Source organism: Topomyia yanbarensis, chromosome 1 (assembly GCF_030247195.1).
Source record: "Topomyia yanbarensis strain Yona2022 chromosome 1, ASM3024719v1, whole genome shotgun sequence".
Lineage (NCBI taxonomy): Eukaryota > Metazoa > Arthropoda > Insecta > Diptera > Culicidae > Topomyia > Topomyia yanbarensis.
This window is the reverse complement of record NC_080670.1, coordinates 89,779,209-89,799,258: the sequence shown is the minus strand read 5'-3', so window position 1 is coordinate 89,799,258 and position 20,050 is coordinate 89,779,209. Positions and strand designations below refer to the sequence as shown.

General features: G+C 37.3%; 1 protein-coding gene and 1 long non-coding RNA gene across 3 annotated transcripts in view; one reads left to right on the top strand and one right to left on the bottom strand.

The window, feature by feature from the left end:
- The window catches only part of LOC131678035 (V-type proton ATPase 116 kDa subunit a 1-like), a 479,861-nt gene that overhangs the window by 393,375 nt on the left and 66,436 nt on the right, over nucleotides 1-20,050 (bottom strand). The window lies entirely within an intron of this gene.
- On the top strand, nucleotides 1,492-2,343 carry LOC131678037 (uncharacterized). Its single transcript, XR_009303556.1, has 2 exons — nucleotides 1,492-1,865; nucleotides 1,925-2,343. It is a non-coding gene; the product is annotated as an uncharacterized LOC131678037 (long non-coding RNA).

Here is a 20,050-nt window from a genome sequence, read left to right as displayed (position 1 = left end):
ATCAGACTCTTCCATAGGTGTCGCGGAGTTGGTGGTTTGGAAGGGTATCAGGTCTAGGATTCGCTCCAAGCAAACGATGCGACCTGTAAAGCATATTTTATTAGGTAGTTGTTTAGTTAGTCTTCGAGTGCACGATCACTCGAAAAAGAGATGATCTTGTTTAGTTTTTGGTTATTTTTAAACTCTGGGCAGCCGGCTACCGAGAGTATACTATGTTCCCTAAACAAAAACAATTTGAACTCCACACAGCCGATCGTGGGATTATTGCCTGGAAAAGCTAATCTTATCTGCGTAATGGGCCGGATCACTATTTATTGCAACAGTATTTGGACAGAACTCGCTACTTCTTCTCTACGATATATTTATTGGCTTGAAAACTACCAAGTGACAGCATATTATACTGGCAAAAATAGCGCGAGATGTTATAAATCAAGGAAAGTATTTCTTATTTTCCATATCGGATTGTTTGTGGAATACAAGTATGCAATACCATGTATCTATTTTCAGGAACTTAAGTCTTTATTTACAGGTACCCTCCTGGGTCAACCTCAATTAGATAGGGGGAGATATCGAAGCAACATACACGAAACCACAATAGACAGGAAGGAAGACAACCAAGTATTCCGACGAAATACTTACCTCGCTTCGACAAATGTTGTCAACACAAAACATTTTTGAAAATAATATTAAAAAAAAAATATTATGAAAAAAATATTAAGAAAAGAATACAATTACAAAAAAACACAACTCGAGCAACACACAAAAAATACATTATCCATCTCGAGCCTAAATCAATATTACAAAAAAATAACTAAAAACCGAGCACAACAGGCAAAAGAACTCGAAATTATTAAAACGAGCAAAGTAAGTAAAAGATCTCGAACAAAAAAAAAACACATCCGGGGAAAAAGAAGGAATTGGGGGCAATTACTAACAACTAACACCCTTGTTCTTGCTTGAAATACATATCCGACAAGAGTAGATTAGGTAGATCGCCAAATCGAGTCGGTTTCCATTTTAAATAAACTACAAACAAAAGTAATTTAATATATGACGACAAATAGACCTTTCTCGTCAAAAAATTTTATATGATAGGATGCTTCCTTTTTTATCCCCAATTCGTTACTGCCTATTGCCCCGATGATTTGGTACCTCTTACTATTGAACAAATCAAAAATAGTGCAAGCTGCTCATTTAACCCCATATTCTGAATACCTATCTTGCCTTGTTTCCCCATATTTTTACACCATTTGGATGAACTTCCTGTGGGGAATACTAAAAGGATGCCAGATCTGCATATATATTAGTAAATCTGCAGATTTTGCATTTTCACTGCAGATCTTTTGCAGATTACAAATATTTAGCAGAACAAAGTCTATGCCAGCCAATTTATACACCAGCCTTCAACATTTTTGATCATTTAAATTATATACACACTACATTTCTACGTCGCATTTATTGAAGATTTTTATAGCATTCGGCAGACTTTTATATTTTTACTGCAGGCTATTGTTTAAATAGACCTGGCATCACTGATGCTGAAATGATTCATTCATATACCTGTCAATAATATAGAGCATTGTATGAAAATGTATAACCTCACTTTTCTGACAGTTCGGTGTGCTTGTTTACCTAAGACTTGTTTACACGGACTTTTAAAATTTACATTACTTGAATACTTTCGATGCTCTTTGAAAGAATATCAACTCAAGAGGGATTAGGATTGGAACAATGGTAACCTGGTTCATACATTGACCAATCGGCGCTGGATGTAAAACCCGGTGGCATATGCTGAATCGTAAGATCAAGCATTGGGCTATAAAACGATTGCTTTCTGGATGATGGATAAGGATTTGTACACATTTGTTTGTTTGCTCGTGGGTTAATTCCTAACAAGATGATCCGATTGATTATTCATTTTTAGGTGGTGAAGTTTACCTGAACTTTATAGGTAACGAATTCGGTCGATGATAAGTTGTTGAAATGATTTTGATCGTTCAATGCCCATATCGAAGAACGTTTCCATTGGTCAGAATGCCTACCAGCGTATGATAGCTGCAAACATGAGGACAACAAGGTTATCGCTTTCGAATGGAACAATTATTTATTATTCGTGTTCAAGTTCCATTACAGCAAAAGTTTCGTCGATTATCGCATTGTCGTTGATTTAGCCGGCAAATGCAAAATAGCGCTGGGCACTGACAATAAGGAGTAAGAAGGATTTGATTGGAGTGATAATAATAATGCAGAGCATTATACATTCTGGTAGAATATCAGAGAGGAGAAATTATATGTAAATTTATATTATATCCCGAGTAGCCATCATTTTGGCACCGCAATAAAGCTATCTGCTGTATTGTTCAAATTGGCACCAAATAACTAGGCAGCGAATGATAAATTTCATAGTCAATTTATTTACTTTTTCGGAAGGATAAGTAATTAGTATGTCGTGAATATATGTGTCGCCGGTGCCGTGTGTTATGGTATTACCGAACTGAACCGTTGGTCAGAAGACCGTCCTTGTCGTACTGGTCATAGATGCGAGGTTTTTTCTCATCTGATAGCACTTGACATGCTTCGGAGATCTGTCTTAATGCTCTCTACTTAGCGCAGGATACGCGAAATCGCTGCTAGCTTTCGAAAGAAAATTCCTAGCTGCTGCTACTCTATCAGTCTCTCTCTCTCTCGACTGAGGACTACAATTTCGGTCGACTAAATTGTGCTATGAAAATTGTACTTCCTGGAATTTCACCTAACGAGATCAATTCATTGTGAGGAATTTCGCTGCGTTCCAATATTGCTTGACTCTGTAGGTGATGATGTGTGTGGATTCACTTCGGCAGCCAGCTCTTATGTTTTGGGTAATTTTGCTATCTTATTCTGCTGAATAAATCATCTTCCTAAAGCCTCTACGTTATACTACGGTCACTTTTAAAACGCCCTGCTATTTAATCTTGCAGCTGTCGGCAAGTCAGTAGGTTTGTTCCAGTACACGGAAGTCACTCCGGAATAAAGAGGAGCAAAAATATTTGCTCCTTTTTACTCCGGTTTGCTACCAGAAGAAGAAAAAAGAGAAGAAGAGAGTACAGGAACGATTTTCTCCGATTCCAGTTTCTCCTGGTACTGGTACAGACGTAGTCCTGGCACTCTTCTCGACTATTCCTGGCACTATACCGCTGGCGTCGCACTTATGACGGTGATCAAGCTTGGCGAGAGTGGCAGTGGTTTCGTCGGAATTGTTCACTCGACAAGCAGTAAGTGCAAGGACTCTGCTACTTATGCCTGAGCCCCTCATTGAAACCTTCGTCCTACCGGAGTGTTAGCTTCGTTCGATACCGGAGCGTATTGCTGAACCGAAGCAGTCTGCTACTGGCGCTGTTTCCTTCGAATCGGAATCGCTGAATATTCCCGTTAGCCGAATGTGTCCAACGTGGCCGAAGGCAAACCGATTGCAGCAACACCACCAGCCGTAGCTGACCTTTTAGCCTTTAATCCAAAAGAAGTTTTGGTCGAATTCATTATAATTCTATGTAAAATTTAATACTGTTTTATTTAGTTTGATTGCGCATATTGTTTACATGAGACACTCCCCTTAATTCGTTGAGTAAGTATTTCACTGCCTTTATAATCCTTTTGGAATCAGTTACAATAATCCATTATAATCATTTTATGATAAGTGTATTGCTAGTTAGGACTTTTATATCAGCCGGGCCCTTTTATAATTTGTTATAAAATCATTATCTAAATTCTTCATAATCCATTGTTACGTTATGTTTATGCACATGGCCAGATAGATAGTTTTTAACTGGGACGTGACGTGTGGATACGAAAAAACCTAATGTCATTTGCAACCAGGGGGAGCTGTCAAATGCAGCCAAAGGGAACCGTCAAATGCAGTCAGGGGGAACTGTCAAATGCAGCCAGTCCATTTAAAATATGTGAGGAAGAAAGAGTGGCTATGCAAAACAAGAGATCAAATGAACAGAAAAAAAAACATATCCAGGTTTTGTCCCAGGATTTTAATAGAGAACATGAAAATTCGATTTGTTTGCATTTGGCAGTGGGCCTTTTTCAAATGTTTGGCTAGAAATTCCTTACTTCTACAATGAGTCATGTACATGAAAAGTAAAAATGTTAAATTTAACGGAACAATGTATGATGCCGACATCAAATAAAAAATTACAGCTGAGCGACCTTGTTTGGAAAGTGTTAACATTTGGCAGCGAACCAAATCAAGTTTCTCATACTATGATCGAATCAACAAAAATTCCAAGACCATGTAAACAATCTCTCTAAACTGTCAAAAAAGTGAGGTTAAACATTATCATGCAATGTTCTCCACCGAGAGGTTCACTTTAGTTTGTTTACATAACCAATGAACTTTGTACCGCGACTCACCACTTCATTTGCCGCGTTGCCAGGAACTCAAGCAAAAATATACAAAACAGTGTTGCCCAAACACACATTTTGAGTCCCACCATTCTTGCAAAGGTGAAAAAAATACTCAACATTCTTGCATTTTTCAAATTTAAAAAAATCATTAAAAAATCACGATAGCTCCAAATAGTCTCATTTCAACGGCAATATTCTTAAAAATGTGTAGTCTTTTGAATAAAAATAAGAAAAAAGGGGGTTAGGTCGGACGAGAAAGGTCTATTGTAAAGAGTAAAGTAAATAATTGAAAACAAACAGAAATCGAACTAATTAAGTAAATATAGTAAATTTCAAGTTGATAATGAGGATAACAAAAAAAATTAGTTTGTTTATATTTTTAAAACAATAATAATCTATAGCAGTCAAATGATCAAAACGGTAGGACAAATAAGCAAATAACGTCTATTGACGAGTATAATAATAACTAAACATAGGAGATTTTGTACAAAGTAGAAGCAGAAGTCCAGAGTAGTGTGTGCCCTGTGGAGACGGTAGTCGCGAGACTTACCCAACGCGTTCGACAAGGATGGATTTGGTGACGGGAAGAAGATGGAGGGGATCTCGGAGGTGGAAGAATGGTCAAACTACGGAGGAAACAGGACAACGTATAGTTAATGAGAAATTCGATGAAGCTGAAAGTCGAGTATTGACAACGAAGGCATGGATCAGCCTAAACCAAAGACAAAAGCCGCAGTCGGGACAGTCAAACCCGGTCTGTTTGCATGAAAATAGCGCCTCAGTAGCCCACAATCAATATGGCCGGAAGGTAGCAAGCAAGTAGTCAAATCTCCCGGATAAGCCAAACGTTGAGGGAGAAATCAATGTCGACAAATACGTAAAGGACGTCGATATCAATATAATCGATCGAGGGTTGGTAAAAAAATGAATTCTAACCAGAATCGAGGAAATCAGCAGGAATCAGGAATCAGAATATATTGGCTCAAATGGCACGTTTCCCGTACATAGTCGGGGATTTGTGCCTTGCCGTGTGTTTTCATCATTTCCTGAGCGGAAGGAAAGGACAAGGAGGTGTGGGGAAGTAGAATTGAAAGGGTGGGAAAAATAACAGCACAAAACAAAAATAAACAACAGGTAAGTTAAACTCACAAGTAGTGCAACTTGCCTGCGAATAAGCCTAAAGCTCTTTACCACATTGGATAAGAAACTTTAGTATGTCTCTGAGCTTCAGTCGACCAAACATGGTTTCGTCTATATAAGGACGGCTGAAGACTCGAAATCGCAATTGCGCTACCGCTGGACAGTTGCATATCAGATGATATGAGGTTCCGTAGTCGGATTCACAAAGATCGAATGAAAAAGACTCAGCGCGCTGAATAGTTGCCATGTCATAATTGAGTTTGCAGTGGCCGGTTAAAGCCCTGGTCAGCATGCCGCAGTGGAGCTTCGAAAAATGTAAGAGATTTTTCGAAACCACTGGGCATGGTTGTTCTAGAAACGCCTTTGTTTGGCGACACGTTTGTAGATTTCTCCAATAATTGCGGTGCTCGGACGAAGCCCATGATCGTATTTTTTCCCTTATCCAACTTGTCGAAATTGGCAGCGCGGGCTCAAGACCAACGAAGTCAATCGCTGAACCTGCCCTGGCTAATTCGTCAGCCCATTCATTTCCAGTAATATCGCAATGTCCGGGCACCCAGACAAGGTAGATAGTGTTGACAATGCTTAGTTCTTCGATTTGGGTTCGGCACGCGATCACTAGCTTGGACCGGGATTTGTTTGAGCTAAGGGCCTTGATTGCAGCTTGACTATCGGAGCAGAAGTTTATAACTCTGCCGGACAAACTCAGTTGAAGGGCCGATTGCACCCCGCACATAATCGCAAAGATTTCTGCTTGGAATACAGTACAGTATCTACCTAGTGAGTGAGATTGTTCCAATCTCATTTCACGACAGTAGACACCAGCACCAGCACGTCCCTCCATCAGAGAACTGTCAGTGTAACAAACCACTTGCGTTTGTTGTTGTCTTTCCATAAAGCCAGACAACCACTCCTCTCGAGGGGGAATCTTCACATGGAATGTCCTGTAAGGAAAACCACAAGTGAGTGTAATATCGCTGGGAGCAAGAATATCTTCACCCCATGTAACCATTTGTGACCACAATCGTGTATTAATGGTAGCAAGATCAACATGATTACTGTTCCAAAACCCAGTAACCTGCAGTCTATATGCACATGATAGTGCTTCTTGTTTTAAGTGTATGTGTAGTGGTTTGATATTTAGAAGTGCCTCAAGAGCAGCAGTCGGAGTCGTGGTGAGAACACCAGTCAACGCCATGAGCGCCATTCTTTGTGGACTGTCACCACCTCTCCCCTCTGCCACCACACAAGGCATCCGTATGACAGTATTGGACGTACAATTGTCGTGTAAATCCAATAGATGTATTTAGGTTTGAGACCCCAGGTCTTTCCAAAAGTTCGTCTGCACTGCCCGAAGGCCATGCACGCTTTTTTGACTCTGAACTCAATGTGATTCAGACCAATTCAGTTTGGAATCCAATATGACTCCAACGTATTTGACTTGATCTGCACACAGTAGCTCAGAATCAAAGAACTGCAAGGGACGAACCCCGGTTGTTATTCGCTTCTTCGTGAAAAGAACCATTGAAGTTTTGCTTGGGTTAACTGATAGTTTAACTTGTCGACACCACTGTTCGACAGCTCTTAATGCCTGTTGCATTAAGTCAAAGATTGTTCCGATGCAAAATCCAGTAATTAGTATTTGGTAATCGTCAGCAAACCCGTAGGTTGGAAATCCAAGCTCATTGAGTTTCTTCAACAAGCCGTCAGCTACTAAGTTCCATAACAAAGGTGACAGAACGCCGCCCTGAGGACAACCGCAAATACTCAACTTCCGTATCTCAGCCTGTCGCAGTGACGAGCAAAGTATGCGGTTACTAAGCATTGCGTTTATCCAACCTGAGATACATGCAGGTATCCCATGACCGCGCGTCGCTTCCAGAATAGACTGGAAGGACACATTGTCAAAAGCACCCTCAATATCTAGGAATTCAGTTTGGAATCCAATATGACTCCAACGTATTTGACTTGATCTGCACACAGTAGCTCAGAATCAAAGAACTGCAAGGGACGAACCCCGGTTGTTATTCGCTTCTTCGTGAAAAGAACCATTGAAGTTTTGCTTGGGTTAACTGATAGTTTAACTTGTCGACACCACTGTTCGACAGCTCTTAATGCCTGTTGCATTAAGTCAAAGATTGTTCCGATGCAAAATCCAGTAATTAGTATTTGGTAATCGTCAGCAAACCCGTAGGTTGGAAATCCAAGCTCATTGAGTTTCTTCAACAAGCCGTCAGCTACTAAGTTCCATAACAAAGGTGACAGAACGCCGCCCTGAGGACAACCGCAAATACTCAACTTCTGTATCTCAGCCTGTCGCAGTGACGAGCAAAGTATGCGGTTACTAAGCATTGCGTTTATCCAACCTGAGATACATGCAGGTATCCCATGACCGCGCGTGGCTTCCAGAATAGACTGGAAGGACACATTGTCAAAAGCACCCTCAATATCTAGGAATACACCGAAGCTAGATTGCTTGAGCGAGAAGGCTTTCTCAATGTTGAAAACAACATCGTGAAGCAGAGTGATCGTGGATTTCCCACACTGATATGCATGTTGCATTTTGTGCAGTGTATATTCAACTAAACTAACGTTCCTGATGTGATGATCGATTATCCGTTCCAAAGCTTTCAGAAGAAAACAACTTAAGCTGATAGGCCTAAAACTCTTGGCTTCTTCATAGCTTGAGCGCCCCCCTTTGGGAATAAATCTAACAGTTATTTCTCGCCATGCTTTCGGGATATACCCGGTAGCAAGGCTGGAAAGCAAAATCTTTTTCAAGACATGTTTAAGAATATCAAATCCCTTTTGCAGTAGCACGGGAAGTATTCCATCTTTTCCGGGTGATTTGTATGGAGCAAAGCTGTCAACTGCCCAAACGTATAGTTAACGAGAAATTCGATGAAGCTGAAAGTCGAGTATTGACAACGAAGGCATGGATCAGCCTAAACCAAAGACAAAAGCCGCAGTCGGGACAGTCAAACCCGGTCTATTTGCGTGAAAATAGCGCCTCAGTAGCCCACAATCAATATGGCCGGAATGTAGCAAGCAAGTAGTCAAATCTCCCGGATAAGCCAAACGTTGAGGGAGAAATCAATGTCGACAAATACGTAAAGGACGTCGATATCAATGTAATCGATCGAGGGTTGGTGAAAAAATTAATTCTAACCAGAATCGAGGAAATCAGCAACATGAGATAACAAAAGTCAACAATGTGAACGGAGAAGACAGAATCGAAACAATATGTATGAGCAAGCAACCATAGCCCAAGAGGACAACAATCTGTGGGCAAAGAAGGATCACTTCACACTTCTCAACCGAATGGAATTATCCTGCCGCACCCGGGACCCGAAATCTGAATTCCGAGAACCACTCCGCAACCTAGTCAAGCAAACGGGAGTGGAAGTAACGTTTGGAAGCTGGAAGAGGTGCACACTAGGACCATCGTAAGGTTAGATTGTTAAAAGAAAAATGAAAAGACTATGACAAGAAAACTGTAAATATTCTCCCTTTTTGCTAATAGTGAATAAGAAACACAATGTAACGGCAATCTTAGGTATTAGGACGCAAAAAACTTTTAACACATTCCTTTTTTTTGCCCTGCTCAGTCGTCTTGATGATGCGTCTTTCCGAGGCAAGATCAAGCTCAGTAAGTAAGGGGGCATGCAGGGTCCCTAATTTTCTCCGGTTCCAATCCCGGTAATATTCCATCATCATTTGCCCATCTCTTGGATGTTCGATTCCATGAGTTAAGATGCATCATAAAGACTTAGCCTTAAGCTAAGCAAGTTTCATTGACGCTGCACTTTGTATACGCGAAGGCAATGTTTAATGATAACAAAATTGTTTGTTTACGCCGCGACCCTACCGTAGCAGGGGCATGGCATTACCTCGGGAAACGACCTATTGTTTTTAATTGAATCGGCTAGCAACCGACAGCTCTAGTGAGAGCTTTAGAAATGCTTTCAAAAACTTCGTGCATCTCTCTCAGAGATGCGAGAAAGTGATCTAAATCCGCGTTGTTAAAAAGTCTTTTGCGTCCAGTTTAGGGAGTCAGTCCGTAGTTAGTTCTCGCCTGGTCGAGTCCGGCGCGAAAGTTTCGGTCAGTGCGCAGGTCCGTATTTCACTCGTTCAGCTTTTGTGTTGGCTTAGTTTTTCATAATCAGCAGTAAATCATTGAAAAAATTGCAAATGTGGATTGATGACTAGTTGAAGTAATAAGTCGAAAACCGATTGGAGTTACAAGATAAAATAAGGATACGAACTAAAATAAAATTACACCGTGATCAGCTTCCACAGTGTAGAACATTAACCTCTGAATCTTCATTGCTTTGTAGTGTAAGTTTTCAATAGTTGTAACCAGTGGCCACCCGCCCCCGCTTCAGTTTCATGAATTCAAAGTTTATTATTCATAATTTCAGGAACTTGGTCATGATTTTCGTAAATTGTTCAGTTCACGAAATCGTGACCTTTTGTCCGTGAATTTATGACTGGTTTTTTCGTGTACGATTCCATGTTCAACATAATGGTGGAAATGTCCATTACATATTCAGTACGATACATACCATGGATGATCGAGAGCCATGAACTTGAGAAGCTTTGTGTCGAAGCTGAAACACTTGAACCCAGCAGCGGAATCAGGAGGAAAAAGTTTCAACTCGTTAACAAATTTTAAATTAGTTTCAATTTTAAAGTAGTTTTCAAACTCTTAATCATTTCAAACCAAATTTTTAACTAGTTTTACAGACCTACTAGGGAAGTTCATTTTGGAGGAACTAGGAAATTTTATTCAAGGGGGGAGGTGTGGTAATTGATGAGGGAGGGTGGGTTTAGGGAAGGATGGTGTGTGATGGGGGGATAGACCGGGATAAGGTTGACGATGTTTAGAGTGATTGCATAACCTTTCTATATGAGAAAGGCAAAACAGTAAGGTGAACTTATAAATATGAGGCATCACTTTTTCCACCTAAACTACCATAACAAACAAATAAAGCGCACCAGGACTTCTAAATTTCGAGAAACATCGTTGTTTATGCTTCAAAACAAACGCTAAAAAAATTGTGTAGTTTGTTTGAATACAAAAAAAAGTTATTCTGAAAAATTAGGGTGAACGTATAAATATGGAACACACTGTATTTTCCCATGAAACCAATGTAAAAAACTTCCAGCAAAGTTGGCGGAGGTCTATAATTGTCGAAATGATATGAAATTCAGAGTTTTCTTTGCTATTTGTCACAATAGGAAGCCTTTGAGATTTCAAAAATGAGTGTTTTTGCCTTTCTCCTATAGAAAGGCTATGCAATCACTCTGAAAACCGACTTTTTAACCGAGTACAGTGTCTCTTATACCATTCGTTCAGTTCGTCGAGTTAGGCAAATGTCTGTGCGTATGTGTGTGTGCGTGTATGTATGTTTGTGACTAAAAATAAGCACATCGGTTACTCAGGACTGGCGTGACCGATTTTCTCAAATGAAAGGTTCAACGTTCCCATAGGCTGCTATCAAATTTCATTTAATTCCGACTTCCGGTTCCGGAGTTACAGGTTGAAGAGGCGGGTCACGCATGAAATTCCCATATAAATCGGAATCAGCATGATATCTAAAAGATACAAAACTTTAAAAAAAGTGTTCGAAAATGTTTGGATTTACAGTTTTAGCTCACTGATGCCCAATCAAACCCACGTTGACCACATTGGACAAATTCGGCGGAACCGGTAGCTTCGAAAAAGTGGTTATGTTCCTGAGTTGAATTCACATCTGCTTCTCAGAAATGTCTGACTAGATTTTCACAAAATCAGTCTCACATGAAAGCTAGTATATCCCTATTTAATGCTATTAAATTTCCCTTGAATCGGAGTTCTGGTTCCTGAGTTAAAAAATGCAAATTCCATACAAACCGGTAATCAATATAAATAATTCAAAAATAATTAAAATGAGTTACAAATTGCAAACAAGTCTCAAATTGAAGGTATAATATGCAGTTTGGTGTAGTGTCGCCCCCCCCCCCCCCCGCCCACTGACCCTAACACCTCAACCATTCATCAAACCCCACCCACCCGTGGTCACCCTCGCACCCGCATTAGAGCATTGCAAAACAAACACTCATTTTTGAAATCCTTTTGTGACAAATACCAAAGTAAACTCAGATGCCAAATTTCATATAATTTTGACAGTTTTAGACCTCCGCCCATTTTGCTTCAAGTTTTTGACATTGGTTCCATGGGAAAATACAGTGTGTCCCACATTTATACGTTCACCATAATTTCTCAGAATAACTATTTTTCTATTTAAACAAACTGCACCAATTTTTGGCGCTTGTTTTGAAGCTTAATCGACGATGTTTCTTGAAATTTAGAAGCCCTGGTGAGTTTTGTTCGTTTGTTATGGTAGTTCAAGTGAAAAAAGTGATGTCCCATATTTATAAGTTCACCTTACTTTTTTGCCTTTGGGACCATCCATAAATGACGTAGCATTTTTTGAGTGATTTCAACTCCCCCCTCCCCCATCGTAGCATTTCGTCACAAACCTCTAAATACCCCCTTGGTAATTACGTAGCTTGATGATAACCCTGCACCCCCCCCCCCTTGTTACCGTAGATTTTTTAAAAATTCTTTTCTATTCCCTTTTAAAAAAGCTACGTAGCATGACATGACCCCCTACCACCCTGTTGCCACACATCATCACAATATACAAAACTCCCCCCTCCCCCATATAATGTTACGTCATTTATGGATGATCCCTTTCTCATATAGAAAAGTTATGCAATCATTCTGAACATCGTCAACCTAACCCCGGTCTATCCCCCCATCACACACCATCCTTCCCTAAACCCACCTTCCTTCATCAATAACTCACCCCCCCCCCATCCCGAAGAAAATTTCCTAGTTCCTCCAAAGTAAACTTCGCTAGTAGGTCTGTAAAACCAGTAAAAAATTTTGTTTGAAATGATATTGAGTTTGAAAACTACTTTAAAATTGCAACTAATTTAAAATTTGTTAACAAGTTGAAACTTTTTGGCGGAGTCCCGGACCCCCCGAACCCTCCTCCTGGATCCGTTGCTGGGTTCAAGTGTTTCAGCTACGACACATAGCTTCTCAATTCCGTGGCTATCGATCCATTGTATGTATGTGCAAATTGTACTGAATATGTAATGAACATTTCCACCATTATATTGAACATAACCACACGGAGAACCAAAATTCGACTCAGATGCGAAAACCTTAGTTGATTTACTGAATTGAATTAGTTATTATTTAGGACAACTAAGCAAATTCTCAATTTGCTGATTTTGATTAGTTGTTCTCGATCTTCCTGAAAAGAGCTAAAATGCTAGTTGGAATTTCTGTTTTCTCTACTGATTTGGCGAGAAAATGATGCTATCACTTTTAGCGGAGACACATTCTCCATCTTCTCAACTAAATTTTGTGCTGAATTTAGTGCTATTTTCTGTTATTTCAACTAATATACACTCTAAATTCAAAACTTTTTGGCATTAAAATTATCTAGTTATTTAGTTGAATTCCTGAAAAAATATGCTAATTTTAAGGAGGTTGTTTTGTTCAATCTAGTTTTTTCCTCAGTTCATTTCAACAAATGTCAGTTTTGAATTTAAGCCATTCTGTTTTTAAATTTAAATTTTTCGTAGTTACATTTAGAATGTCAATTTTTTAAATTTGCGACAGCTTTGGTTAAATTTAGCGTTTTTTCTACTAATTAAAAAAAAATAAAATTCCTGCTTTTTCGACTTATATTTCGACATTAATTTGATTCAGTTGAAGTCTTTTAGAATACAATCAATATGGGTATTTTCGAAATGGTTTTGACGAGTGTCGGAGGACAATGTTTAGCACCATTTTTAAATCCAAAATGGACTTCCGGTTCAATGAAAGTTTCTTGAAGGGGGGGGGGGGTGTGCAAAGGTTTCAGCGTAAAAAAACACTTTTTTGCGAATTTGTTTAGAACTTTGTGTGTAGCAAATTGATCAAAACTTTTGTACATTATAGTGTATTTTTTCAATAACATGCTGTAATTTTTCTAGACAAAAGTATCGACAAGCAACTCGGTGACGAAGCTTTTTGTCTCTGGAAAAAACATGATTTGCGGTGTTACCTGCCATTCAAAAACTACTCAACCGATTTATTTCAAACTTTGCATACACATTCTATGTAAAAAATATCTAACTCCTACGTTGAGTTTTTGAGATAATTTTTCGATTAAAGGGGTGTTTACTAATAAAAAGGCGGAATTTTTCGCGAAACGAAAAAAAAAATTAAATGAGTAAAAAAACCCTAATTGAAAAAATATCTTAAAAACTCTACGTAGGAGTTAGATATTTTTTTAATAGAATGTTTATGCAAAGTTTGAAAGAAATCAGTTTGAATGACAGGTAACACCGCATATTATGTTTTTCCAGAGGCGTTCTACAAAAAGCTTCGTCACCGAGTCGTTTGTCGATATTTTTGCATAGAAAAATTATAACATGTTATTGAAATAATTCGCTGTGATGTATAAAAGTTTCAATCAATTCGCTTCACGCTAAGTTTTAAAAAATCTCAAAAAAGTGTTTTTTTCATGCTGAAACCTTTGCACCCCCCTCCCCACCCCCAAAAACATTGTTTGTATGGATGTAAGGAGTATAACTAGCACAAAAAATATGTGAATTTGTTAATTATTTATTAGTCATAAACAATTAAAACTCGAAAATCTCGTTTTTACAATAAATTCGGTTGTATCGGAACTAAAAGTCCTAGAGACTCAAACATTTTTTTGAAAGTATCTCAAACATTGAACTAAATAATATATTTTTTGCAGAATTTTAAGTAGGTCAGTTTTTTCGAAAAAAAATGCACATAAAACTCGATTAACGAGAGTTTTTGGGGTCACTGATTACGATTCTGATGCCAGAATTAGAAAATTCAAAATGGCGCCTACAAAATGGCAACCATTTTTACGAATTTGGCAAATTTTGTTACCGTCAGTATAAAACTCGATTCACGGTTTTTTTGGGTCGCATAGTCGTTATACTGGATCCGCATTTTGGATTTTACATTCAGAATCAGTGACCCCCAAAACCTATATAAAGCTAAAAATAACAGTATTAACAATGAAAAAAAACTCGCGTCGCAAAGATGAATATAATTCTGTAACTCATTCAGTATAGTTGTTTTCGAATAGGATTGATGAATATTTGCGAGAATTTTTCCTTGGTTCCTAATCTTGGCTTATAACAATTTCTTGTTAGGAATATATTCCCGTAAATGGGATCTAAAAACGTAAACCACAAACTTTGACAAATATTCCTTATTTGAATATGTCATAATTTCTGGATTAATCACATAAAATCCCAAACAACATCGACCTCTAATACCTTTTCGTCACCTCCATTTCGAAAAAACTGGGATTAGATTATAGAATTTCACTTAACGCAAAAAAAAAAGATTTGTAGGTTCAATAAAAATATGGATTAAATTCAATAATAAAATTATTGATCGGGAGACAATAAATTTATTTATTTTGATTTCAATAAAATTTATTTATTGTTTCAAAAAAAAATATTACTCCATTTTTTAATAAATATTTTATTGAAATTAAAACAAAATTACTGAAATTAAAAATGATTTTATTGAAAACAACATTTTATTGTTGTTGCGATAAAAAAATATTTTCAGACCAATAAGTTTATTATTTGAAGTAATAAACAATAAATGATAGGATTCAATAACACATATTTTTGGTTTAAATATGCTAAATTTTTCTGCGTGTAAAGTTGCCAACTTGGATTTTAGATTTTAGAAATTCTGTCTCTGGAAACAACTCATCCGAAACATTCCTAGAATAACCTTAATGATTAGGTTTTTCCGAACTTCGTTAAACCGAAAGTCGCCATTTTTGAAATGGCGCTAAACATCAATCATCGACACTGACTCGTAAGTCATTTTTTGCCACAATTTCACTCTACCAGGCCAGAATATAAAAGAAAAATAAAAACTTTCCACCATTTTCAACCAAAATACTACACTTTTCGTGGACAATTTCATGCAACATTAACTTCTCATTTTATCTGTGCACTACTTATTGACAATAATCCTTTTGAACTAAAACTAAACAACGTTAATTCACAAAATATTTCGAGCAAAAATCTGCCACAACACCAATTACTAACAATTTATTTTTTTCGCTCAAGTGAATTTGACATGAGCAAAAACTGTTCTGTTTTTAACAATGTTTATGGTTATAAAATTTAGTAAAGGTTTTTGTTATTCGCCATGCTGAATTTTCACTGCATATATACACAGCCCCGAAATAACAAAATAGCATTCTTTATCTATTTGGTTGAGAATGCTGTTTTCATTCCTAAATTCAACCGCAAACAAAGTTGAAAACGCAAATTTTATTTTTAGTTTTTGTTTTGCTAGATTGTGTCCTGGATTTTATTTAACTAAAACCTTCTCTTAAAAACAAAAACTTAATTAGAAAAATAAAAGCTGAATTTTAACTAAATCGCTTGTTATTTTTAGGAATTTGTTGTTAAATTCAACTAATTTGAAAACAGAAATAGGATTTAGCACTAGAGCTGATTTCTATCTTTCCCTGCAGTCATGAAATCGTACACGAAAAATAAGTCATAAATTCATGAACAAAAGGTCACGATTTCGTGAACTGAACATTTCGAATGGGCTGTCGGTTTACCATTTTTTTGTGTCTGCTGTTCCGCATAAACTGTCGCGTTGACAGACTTCTGAGAGGGATAACATTCTTCGTCCGACCTGGTAAAACTGTCGTCTAGGGCTGTCATATGATGAATGTCACCATTGAACATTTGCATGGAGTTTGAATCGACGCAGCGGCAACAATTTGCGCTAAAGCGGACCCTGCACGAGTAAAAATAATGACAATAAATCATAGATTGATTCTGTAGAATTTAAATGAGATTGATGGATTGAAGCAGTCTTATCAATATATATTATTTAATATATTTCTGTCTCGTGTAAGGTCCGCTTAAGGATCAACGCATGTTTAAGCGAACGAACGTGTAAAGTGTACTTTTCAGCATAACAGTTATACTGTTATGCTAATCAAGCGCATTAATTTAGGCGTGCTTTAGGCATAATAAAACGCAGTTTTCAAACGTAGAAAAATTTGCCCAGGACAGAATTCTGGCACGATTTTCAATGGATGTCATTTAACATCAGTCGTCAGTTTTCATTATGTTGTCTTGGGAAATTGATTTATAGCATGATGGATTGAATTGATTAAATAAATAGTTTTTTAATGCCGTTTTTTAATGACCAACCCCGGAGCAGTAAGTTGCATTTTCTAGCGAAAGTGCCGGCCACTAGACGTGTTCATTCCCACTTCTGCCAGAAAGTGCAACACTAGTGCAATTCGCTGCCTCGGATTAACTTAATTTAAGTATTTTTAGCATTTCACTTGTTTATTTCTCACCGATTACTGTGACGTATGCAATCTGTATATTGTAAAAACGAAAATTGAACCATTAAAAATATTAATCAAGTTTTCAAAAATCTAAATATTGATCAAGATTAAAAATTCGGAATTAAAAAATCGAAATATTTAAAAATTGCAAAATTGAAGACTTCAAAGTTGCAAAATTAACATATTAAAATGTTGCAAATTTTAAAAATCAAGAAATCGATTTTTTAATTAGAGGGGAGTGGGCCAATTCGGATCCCAGGTATTTTTCAGCTATGGTAATACTGTGAAAAGCGTATGTATATGATTTTCATTACTGTAATGTAGCTCTGTTTTTTCTCACAAAATTTTGCGGTTCTCAGTTTTCGTGAGCGTGCGCTTTTTTGATAAATGTGTAAAGCGAAAACAAGATTATTGTTGGCAACAACAATTAATTAAATTAAGTGCATTATCGTGATTTTGGACCTGCCGTCTAATATCTTTTATTTAATATCTTATTTTAGGCGAGACTATCAACTGTTTTCGTTTAATCTGTGTGTGAATACGGGTTGATCCAATTCGGACCTTTTACCATATATACGATATGATACGCGATCGAGAAAAACCGTTTGAGAGGTCGAGCTTTCAGGAAAAGATAATTTTTTGCTAAGGCCATTACAAATCTTTTTTAAAAATTATGTCCAAGTACAAATTTTTTTCTGAAGGGGGGGGGCAAACAAAAAATAAATATTTATTTTAATAAAAACAATTTTTTTTTTCTTTTTGCATTTTCTTTCGATTGTTCTCATGGACATTTCCGCAGGGTGATTTCGTATAGCGGGGTTGAGCTATTTGTTTTACTAGAAAAATTCAAGCAAACATTACTGAATCAATCAAAAGTTCACATAGGAAAGGGATGCTAAAGTTTTCGTTTTAAATAATTTTCCGAACAGTGCAATTTCTAAATTCCCAATAAGAGCTTGGAAAAAAATTCTTGGTTTGATCGATTATTTCTACCACAATTTAAAAAATAAACTGTATCGTGATTTTTTCACAACCCCATATGTTTATTCGAGTAAAATATTATTAACATGGCTATATGTAATATATATTTAAAATTTCTCTCGAAACAATAGCACCAGCGTGATTTACAGAGTTATAGAAAAGTTGAAGATTTTCGTGACATTACAACGCAATGAGATATCGCTTTTCCTGAGAAAGGTGCTTTGTAACGTCACGAAAGTAAAAGATGCTTAAAAAGAAACAAAGCAATAAATTTTATATTTAATGACACCTAATTATTCGTAAATTATTCAGAAATACTTCATAGAAGATTGGTTCTTGATAAAAAAAAATCTTATAGAGCAGATATTTTGACTTTTAATGAAATACGCTGAAGGTTCTAATTTGTGACGCGCTGTATTGTCACGTTACATTATTGGTCATAAAACAACCCTCTTCCAGTTTATTCAGTTTATGTCGATTGAATCTTTCGTAAAATTTTATCTACTTTCTGAATAAGTAATAAGTTTTGATGTAGGCGTTCATTTGATAAAGTTATAACATATTTATGGAATGAAGATTCGTCAAATTGTTGTAACGTCACGAAAAAATGTGTCTATTGATTTGATGTGCACATTATGCATTTCTATGGAGGTGGTAGACATTTGAAGCTTTTTGTATCGATTTTGTTGATTTCGTTCTTTCAAAATGAAATTTTGTGTATAAAAACACTCAATCGGAGAAATAACTAACTCCTACGCTATTCTATCAATGACCCACAATTTGTTTTTTTTTTGCTAGACTGCCCTTGAAGAACCTAAAAATATCTGGATCAGCTCCCCGTTCAATTTCCTGGCCATTCAGAATCTAAAAAAACCTATTTTAATCCACCTAGCGGTGCAATTGTGCCTTTCTCAATCATGAATCACGAGAATGTGTGCGTTGTTTATACTCATTACAAACTTTTAAATGCATATATTACATTTTATTATCATACATCACATGACAACTATATACAGGAAAATAAATCATTATTCGAGTTCTAAAATTTTGAAAAAGAAAAAACAGCCACGGTAATATTGAACTGAAAAAAGGTGTGAAATCGACAAAGTCCCAAAAAGTCGATTTTTATAAAAAAAAATTTTTCGAGATAACATAAAATCTCGACGTTTCATGCATTTTAAAGATGTTTGGCATCAAAAATACGAATTCGATTTTTGAAATTTCATGGGGTCCCCCCTTTGAAAAAAAAATTTGAGTTCCGGCTTATATGGGAATTTCATGTGTGACCGGACCGTTCAGTCTATATTTCCGGAACCATACAAGCGGTCCGTGCGAAATTTTACAGACATCTGTGGGGATAATAGAGCTATCATTTGGGACTAAGTTTGTGAAAATCGGCCCAACCATTTCCGAGAAACTGATATGAGTTTGCTAGTTATGAAAGATGGCCGCTTTTCCCGGGCACTTCCGGAACCGTCTATGGTGGTCAATGTAGTCAACGAAAGTTTGTTTGGCCGTCGGTGACCTAGAACTGCAAAGTTAAGTTATTTGAGAGACATTTTAGCGAAATTTTTACCTTTTTTGCTTCCATCGGGGTATCGGTTTGAATCACAATTTGCTATGTGATCGCACGCCACAACCCGTAACTCCGGAACCGGAAGTCGGTTGGGGATAAAATTTAATAGCCATTTACGGGGACGCAACATCTTTCATTTGAGACTAAGTTTGGTTGATTCGGTCTAGCCACCTCCGAGAAACCGATGTGACTGTTAGTCTGAATTTGGATACTTCCGCCGGGGCTTCCGGAACCGATGATGGTGGCCAATGTGACCAAAGAGACTTTGAATGGCTGTTAATGACCTAGTACTACAAATCGAAGCAGTTGTGGTCACATTTTGGAAAATTTTTCACCATTATACATTCATTGCAGAATTTCTTAAAATCGACGTTTTCTGCGTGATCGTACTCATCACCCTGTAATTCCGGAACCGGAAGTCGGATCCATTAGAAATTCAATAGCAGCCTATGGGAACGTTGCACCTTTCATTTGGGACTAAGTTTGTAAAAATCGGTTCATCCATCTCTGAGAAAAGTGAGTGAGA